We start from the raw sequence: 8963 nt of genomic DNA, 5'->3' as shown, positions 1-8963 counted from the left end.
CCGCCGCCGCCACCGCCGCCTCTCTGGAAATATGGGGACCCCCGCGGGGCTCCTTTTCACTCAGGCAAGCCCAACAACTGCGCGGGCGAGCCGGAGGGACAAAGGTCGGCTGGCCCCGAGGGAGGGAGGGGCGTGTAGAAGCTGCTGTAGCTCCCCTCGTCGCTTCTGCGAAGAGAAGGGGTTGCTGGGCAGCTGCGGATGCCAGCGAGCGGAAAAGCCGCCGCAGCTGCACCAGGCTCGCTGCCTTGGAATTCTCCAGGCTGCGCCTCAGGCCTGAGCTGAAGGAAGCGGGCTCGGTGCTGCGGGGGAGGGGGGCAGCCTAGCACAGGGTAGCCTCGCTGGGACTCCCCCAAGCCTTCCTCCCACCCACCCCTCCCGGCGACAGGAATCGAACAGTCCGTGCGCATGCGTGTCTTCCTAGCGGAGGGATAGTTAAAGAGCCAGGAACTGAGGGAGCGGGCTGCTGGCCTGCTACCGGTTTGGTTGGGACCAGAATCGCAGCCTGGATGGTTGGGAAGAAGAGGCTGAGCCGTACTCGTTGCCATAGCGCCCTTGCAGGTCACTTATGCTCCAATGCGACCTTAATGGATGAGTTTGCCGTGAATTGTGAGCTAGGAGTGCAGGGCACACATTGGGGATTTGTTGTTAGTTGGGAAGTCGTGTCTGACCAGTGGTGGGTTTCAAATCCCGTTCCAACCGTACGGTTGAAACTAGCGCGCAGAGCGCTCGCATGCAGCTTAGCACCTCCACGACGCTCCACGATGCTCCAGCTGCCCTGCGGAGCATCACACAGATGTTGTACGCACCATGCCTTAAAACACAGGTGAAGCACAGGTGGGCGGGCAGGTGAGCCCTCTAGAGCACTGTACCGGAACGGTATCCAGTGCTCCAGGCTGGCTCCGGTATGCCTGTAGCGGGGCGTACCGCCTGCAACCCACCACTGTATCCAACCCATCCTCTGGACAACATTACTCCAGAGCTTACTGTCTTCTATAATCCTTTGGAGTCAATTTAAGCTCACGCCGACTGCTGTGGTGACTCCAGCCAACCACCTCATTCTCTGTCATCCACTTCTTCTTTTGCCCTCAATCGTTCCTAGCATTAGGCTCTTCTCCAGTGAGTCCTTCCTTCTCATTAGGTGGCCAAAGTATTTTGAGTTTCATCTTCAGGATCTGCCTTCTAAAGAGGAGTCAGGGTTGATCTGCTCTAGGACTGACTGGTTTGGTTGCCTTGCAGTCCAAGGACTCTCAGGAGTCTTCCAGCACCATAGTTCAAAGGCCTCCATTCTTTGGCACTCAGCCTTTCTTATGGTCCAACTTTCACAGCCATACATTGCAACTGGGAAAACCACAGGAAAACCTAGGAAAACCATTGGAGCTCTTAAAAAAAACTACTACTCTGAAAACCAGTTAAAACTTACCATTTTTTAAAAAATAGGACAACCAACAGCCTCCTATGGAAATTCTCAGTTATCCAGGTCATGTTGTCCCAAATGTGCTTTTTCAAGAGGCAACTGGACTTTATGGTTTTTCTTTGAAGATGTTTCACTTCTCATCCAAGAAGCTTCTTCAGGGCTTCAGCCTCTTGAAAAACAACCTCCTAAAAATTGAAAGTATATAAAAGATACAAATGAAAACAAACAAAGAATGAAGAATAAAATTCAAACACGCACATTGAAATAAATATATAAAACACAAACTTGGATCTTACAGAACAAACTAAATCTTGACCGCATCATGGAGTAATATTAGAATATCCAGTGTCAGAGGCCTAATTTTTTTTGTAGAAAGTCAACTCATGTTTTCCAACCTGGCTCTTCAGTTAAGTGTTCCAGTGTCATTTTGATGGAATAGACAACTATCTAGATAGATCCATTTTTCTTTGATCTCAAATTATTGGAATATAATATAACATCACATTTACATCCTACTTTAATCACAACATGCTTTTTGCACATCTAACAAAACGGCCATTTCCAAATGCAATTAATCGGACATTATCCTAAGTATATCAACTATAACAGAACAACAGTGTTGGAAAGGACCTTGGGGCCAATTCTGCATAGTTTATGCATTGTGTTTGGCCAGTCTTATTAGGAAAGACCCACTGAAACCAAAACAGTTATCTTAGTATTGATTAAAACTAAGCCTTATAGCTTTAGATAAGTTTACTGTAAGTCTGGATATATTTACAATAAGTGAAAAGAGAGTCCAGTTTTAAATTCCTGGCTTTTAATTTCAAAATAAAATCCTTTATTTGTGCTTATGTGTATGACTTACCTTTTTCTGTCTTTCCCTTTTTTTAAAAAACAAACTCTCATCTCTCATGTTTGGAAAGTCAAAAAAATTGCCACCTATTGGTGGTCTCCTATTACCTGTCCTTCAATAATTCTGTCTGCTGATTGCCTTCTAATATAGATGCCTGCCACCTCATATGTCATATATTTTTCCTTATTCCTACTTTTGAACTCACAACTGCTTTCACAAGCCATTAATTAGCATATATTAGCGTACTCTGCCATACATCTCCACAAGTACATTCATTGCTAGACACTGCCAGTGAACATTAAATAAATCAAGAGTATCACCTCTTATATGTTTATCATCTTTTCAAAAGTGTTACTGGATTTCAGAATTGCTTAATACTGCATTTAATTTAATCAGTTGCCAAAAGATGTCAGCCTCAATCCAATCTTTATAATAAATCACCCCTATTGGAAAATGTATATGAGCAACAAGAGCTTCAGTAATCTTGCTGGATTCTCTTACCATTTCCTGCTACTGCACTGGACAGCGCAAACCTACCATTTGGATTCGTGTTTGTACAAGCCATGAGGAATTGTCTTCTTTCTAGTAGTCACACATATTTTGTTTAACAATGATAAGCGGCTACAAACCCTTCAAAATAACTTTCCAAAACACTTTTAATATTTTCCTTTTATGAAAGGAGAAGCTATGGAAAATGAAGCACTCAGAAACAAGGGCTCATTCAGCTCATTCCTTGGCCTTTTAAAATTTATCACTTGAGCCTTCAATTTGCAGTGATAAATTCTTTTGCTTGCTCTGGTGGTTTTCTTTTTTTGTGTGTATATGTATCTATATCTATATATCTCTACATACACACACACACACACACACACACACACACACACACAAACATATATATGGCTGTGTGTGTGTATGTTCCAGCATAACTCTGGAACACCTCAAGCAATCTCAACCAAACTTGTTATATAGATGACTTACTCTCTGAAAACAAATACTGTAGAGGTAAGACACCCCTAAAACCCCTCGGTGTGTGTGTGTGTGTGTGTGTGTGTGTGTTCTGTTAAGATATAGCCTGTTGTGCCTTAACATGGCTTCTACTGTACTGCCATAAAATGACTTCTATTGTGCAGCACAGTGGAGTTGCCATGGTAACAGCTTCACAGTACACCACAAGGGAGCTCCCTCTGGTAAGGGGGAAAATCCAACATTAGAAATTACGGTCTGGACATTTTCCCTCTATAAATAAAAATCAGGCAATGTTGAGTTATTGGCTAGTCTTCTTATAAATCTTAATACATAGTGTTGTTTCTATACACTGATGTCTGCTTATGTTCAAAATTATTAACATTGTATTATTTAAATAAAATAATAGATAATATAAAGAGAAAGAAAAATATTCTATCAATGGTCTGATCATTTTCTTAATACTTATTATCTAAAAGTCTAGGCAGGAGGTTGTTGCTTAGTCAACAGACTCCTACTGCAGTAAGCTTTAAGTTACACATGCTTTTTATTGATATTAGATTTCTGAAAGTTAAATATTCTTGAAAGCTACACTCTGAGCTGAAGATCAGCAATGTTAATCTCCTTTCTAAAAATCATGATGTCCTTGCTTCATTTCCTAAGACACATACAAAATTCTGCACAATTAATAATTGTAAACTATAATCTTTACAGATAAGGGAGATCACAAAAGTCTTATCGAGCCAGGCTTTACAAGACATCATCCCTATCGTCTCCAATCAAGGAGGATTGGATGATATAATTGGTGTGCCACTATTAAAATAACAATGTAGTGTATTGTTTATTTATTTATCATATTTTATATGGCCACTCCTCTCACAAAAAGCAACTCTGGACAGTACACAGCCTTGCATTAAAGCACCACACATATACAATAATCATTATTAAAAAATAAGAATCAATGTTAAATGATAATTATAACTTGTATAATGTATTATACAAATAAATATACAAACCCAAGGCAAAGAGAGAATAAGAATAGCCAGCTCAGCAATGGAGCCATCTAAGCATATCTTCATGTTCTAGGCCTGGGGATGTAACCAGGTCTTGAGGGACTTCAGAATGTCAAAAGAAATGAAGCTAATCTAATTTCTTATAGAAGAATTTTCCATAAGATGGTGCCACAACACAGATGGCCTGTTTCCCAGGTCCCACTAAATGTACAACTTTAGCTGATGGTATCTGCAGCATGCCTTCTCTGGCAGATCTTCTGGGGTTGGCTGATGTAATTGGGGAGGGGCAGTCATCTGAAGGATGACCCAATCTTCTGCCATGAATGGCTTTAAAGGTTAAAACCAGCACATTCAATTGGATTTGAAAGCAATCTGGCAACCAATGCAGCTCACAGAGCAATGATGTAACATGCACTGTTCTAGGCACACACATAATTGCTGGCACTGCTGCATTCTGTACCATCAGCATCAACAATATTATTTGTAGCAAGGCAGTTGAGAAAATGAATGGTGAGATGTTCCAAGAAAGCTGAGTGATGATCATGCAAAATAATTTTCCAGGCTTTTCCTTCCCATTCATCAGTAAAATGAGAAGATTTCTTTGTAAAGACTTTTTTATGGAAATGTTCTGTAACTTGTCACCTTTTGTTCTCCTTATTGTAGTTTTAAGAAGAAACTTCTCAGTTTGTCTTCCTCCACATATGGTCATTAGAAAAGGACCTTCCTAAGTGCATATCTTCTCCTTTCTTGTTCTTCTACACTTGAACTTCCATTCTTGCTTTTCTATTATTATTCTAATGAAACCTCAACTTTACTAAATCTTTTCCACCCCTGAAAAAGTGTAATCTCCCAGATGGAGCTCAACCAAGATTGGCCTTTACCTGAACACTCAACCCATCACATTCACCCACCAATTACACCTCTCAAAAATTCCAAGCCCCTCACAGTAATACCTGAGGCTGTCCACTCCATCCCTGGGCATACCTTCTTTTGAGCATTCGGCAGCCCCAGAGTGGACTGGGAAGCTCTCGTGAGCACTTGGGTCATGACACAACTTTCCTTACTTAACCAGAGTCAAACAAAGTTTTTAAAAATATGTAATAAATGTTCCAGTTCTTCAATCTGGAGGGGAAAACAAACGGGTAAGTGTCAAAGTCTACCACAGAGGTCAGTTTTCAGATGCTAAACGGATCCCACAGTGGACAAAATAGATCCATAGGTGTCTCTTCCCAGGCTGACACTCTTCCCACAACATCAGAACACCTGTTTGCTTATACATTTCTGATCAAGTTACTCCATTTCCTCATTATTATTATTGAAATTGTAAGCTGCTCATAATCTTTGGGAGACAAACAGCCTCTACATTGTATAAATAAAAATATGCTACTGTTTCTATAATTTTCTCTCCTTTGTACTGTATGTTCCATTGTTTCTATGGCCTGTCTATACAAAACTATATAAAACTTACATCAAAATACTGTGGCAGGGATAAAAATGTGGTAAGGTAAAGACAGAGAGAGAGATGCCTGGGTTATACTTCCTCAAACACAATTTAAAATAAAGCATAATCATTGCCATTCATCCTATCTGCACACACTTATTTTCTTAACATACCTAAAAGAACTTTGTACCGGATCTGAGATATTTCCCTCTTCCTTCCTTGTTTTCATTTTATGTCATGTTTTCTGGCAGCAGTCAGAAAGGAGATTGTCTGATTACTGATCTTCATAAACCACTCCCGACTTCTTTTTCAGATGTAAAAAATGTGAATGCTTTCCATAAATAAGCAATAATAGGCTGCAGTCTGAAGAAGACATGGAAAAATGTCTCTTCATGCATTGTGCTATTTTTTTTCTTTAATTGGTGGTTTGAACAAGCCTTGGCAACTAAGTACTTATATTATACTAAATCAAACAATCAAACAAACCACAGTGGTGGAGTGTAAGATGGGAATGCAGTCAATGAGATCTGGGCTTTTGTATAAATCTATTCTCTTATTTACTTAAAGTTATTTTGCATTGTTTTGGGGACACTTTTTCAAATTCCTAATAACAAAATACAGTTTTGGACTTCCCAATGGTCCTCTATTTCAGTACTAACCAAAGCTGGCAAAATTTAATTTTCTAGCTCAAACAAGGTTGGTAGAGTGCTATCAATGATATTTGGCAGGCTCTCTAAAAATCTGATGTGGGGAAAACAGATTTGTTGGCTATTAATTGGAATGTTCGCATTATAGTGCCTGCACCATGTTCATCTTATGCATCCATAAATAAAAGTAATTGCACAACATCAATTATATGTCAGTGGATTCCTTCCAAAGGAAATTAAATCTTGATAAAGACTCTGTACCCTGAAATGTCTCACTGCATGTAGATCTTAAAGACCTGGCTCTGCCAGTTGGCTTGGGGCCCCAAAAAGTGATTTCATATTGGGGGTTGTTGATAGATTGACAATAGATCTCACCCCTTCCCCTTCTTATCATATTCCCTCCCTCCCCATATTTTTAGCTAGGTTGGTTTTTATAGTATTGTATTTAAATTATTGGGTTTTATATTCTACCTTTTAATATTGTTAAGCTGACCAGAGTTATCATGTGGTAAGATGGGCTTCTAATAAATTTTACAAGCAAATAAATAAAAATGAGAGAAGGTAAGAGATTTATACCATGGATTCCATGGTCCAAGATAGGTTTTAAAATTAAAATAGGATTTTTCAGGAAAAGCAAAAGAGATTTCCTTGCAATGGTACCAATTATCTATTATTTGACCCCAGGATATCTTATGATGATTAAGAGTCATTCATACTATGAAACTGAGGAAACTATTTCTGACCAAAGATCAGTCATGGTTTTGCCTAAGCAGTCAGCAGTTACTCACATATTTTTCTTCTTGTTCTTGCTTATGCACAAACCACAAGAATCTCAAGAGAAGAAATACTCTGTTATTTAATCAATGGAAAAATTTTTTCTAGTCTCAGAAAATTGAGGATGGAACTAAAGTGGCAATTCTTATTATACTCAGAGTCAACAAATCAACATTTGAGGACTTTTCAGAAATGGAAGATAAAAACTGGGCTAACAAATCTGATGCTAGAACTTTGCATCCAACCCTGTTGCAAACATGGCCTGCTAACTGCCTGTCTCCATGAGAAGGCCTTCATGTAGTTTGCATCCCATATTCTACACCCATTACTTTGAGCTGTCCATGTGTTAATATCAATTTTTCCCATGAGGTCTCCACAAGCAGAAACAACTTTACTATGAGTACAACTTGATATCCTTTGCCAACCATTTTATCAGTAGTGCTATTAGATGACTCTTGCAGGATAGGATCAACTCTATTGACCACTTGGAGATGATGGAGGGATGCCTCTCTCTTTCTAGTCCCTGCATATTGTCCTGAAATTACTCTGCTTTGAGTAGAGGGAGAATGCATCCTGTACATGCCAGGTCTCCAAGTTAGATGGAGGACCAATAGGTTGGCAATGAGGACAGCCGAATCCATGCCTAGTTTTCTGCCGGCTCAGTTATAGGAGGAGAGCACTTTAAATAAGCCATTGATTCCACTTGGAAACCACTTCTGGACTTTGTGCTTGTGGTGGGAAAAAATTGAAACTTTTACTTTATGTTTTGCTAATTAGATAGGTTTGCTGTTACAGAAATGGCTAGTATGTATTAAAATGTAAAAGTAAAAAGTTGAGGCTAAATATTATTATCTCATTCTACTGTGCTAAAAATAGTCAGAAGTCAATGTTTTTCCCCAACTTTCTCCTACACTTCTGGGTTTCCTTTCATACTTTCCCACTATTTTCGTTTTTCTTTGTATTTTATATTTTGATAAACTAATAAAAATTTGGAACTTAACTGAGCTATTGGGAAGAGCCCTAAGTCTCACTGCTGAATGTTGGTCTTATTATTCTTGGCAAAACTGGTAGACCATGTAGGCTTGGGATGATGGAAATTTTAGTCCAATATATTTGGAGTAGGAAAGAAAGTTATTGGTTGTTTGCTTGCATATGTTATATTATCCGACTGCTAGTGAGTGTGGCGTTTGCTCCCTGGATTGCTCCCTATAAAGCTTGCCCTGGCTGTTTTGATGGGGATATGGTTTTTCACTTTCATTTGGTAGTTCCTTGAATAGGTGATTGTTTTCTGCTAAATTCTTTGTCTGGTGTTAAACACTTCTTTTTGGATGTTGGCTTCTGGAGAGGATGTGCTCTGGTCTTTATGTTTCCTTCTTAGTTTTTTTAATTCTATTTCTTGAATGGTGTAGAATGCGATTTATTTTTATGTGTCTACTGATGGCTGACTTGTCTGAATGCCAAGCTTCCCTAGCATTTTTGGATTCAGCTTAGTGTAAGATGGTAACAGTTTCAAAGCTGAAACTATGGTTAAATTTGTCTCAGGATTGTGAAATTAAGGACTTTTCATCATATCTTCTGACTGCTGGCTGGTGTTGATGGATGTGTTTTGATAGTCTTCTGCTTGGCTGTCCTACAGGGTGGCTGTTACAGTCTTTATACTGTATGAGGTAGGTGGCTCCTGTTTTTTATTCCTGGGCTATTGGGTCCTTTGGTTTATTTAAGAAGCGTTAGAAGCTTTGTTTCATATGATACCATGATGTTATATAGTTGTAAAAGTCTTGGTTGTTTCTCAGATGTTTTTGATTTATGAGAGTGTTATCCTTTTCATAGCCTGTGTTGGTTGTGCTTTTATTAGGTT

The sequence above is a fragment of the Thamnophis sirtalis genome, unplaced genomic scaffold, assembly GCF_051295495.1.
Source record: "Thamnophis sirtalis isolate CommonGarterSnake01/CBP01778 unplaced genomic scaffold, rThaSir2_p1.2 scaffold_1, whole genome shotgun sequence".
NCBI classification, from domain to species: Eukaryota; Metazoa; Chordata; class Lepidosauria; order Squamata; family Natricidae; genus Thamnophis; species Thamnophis sirtalis.
The sequence above is the reverse complement of the archived record's forward strand: the minus strand, read 5'-3'. Positions refer to the sequence as shown.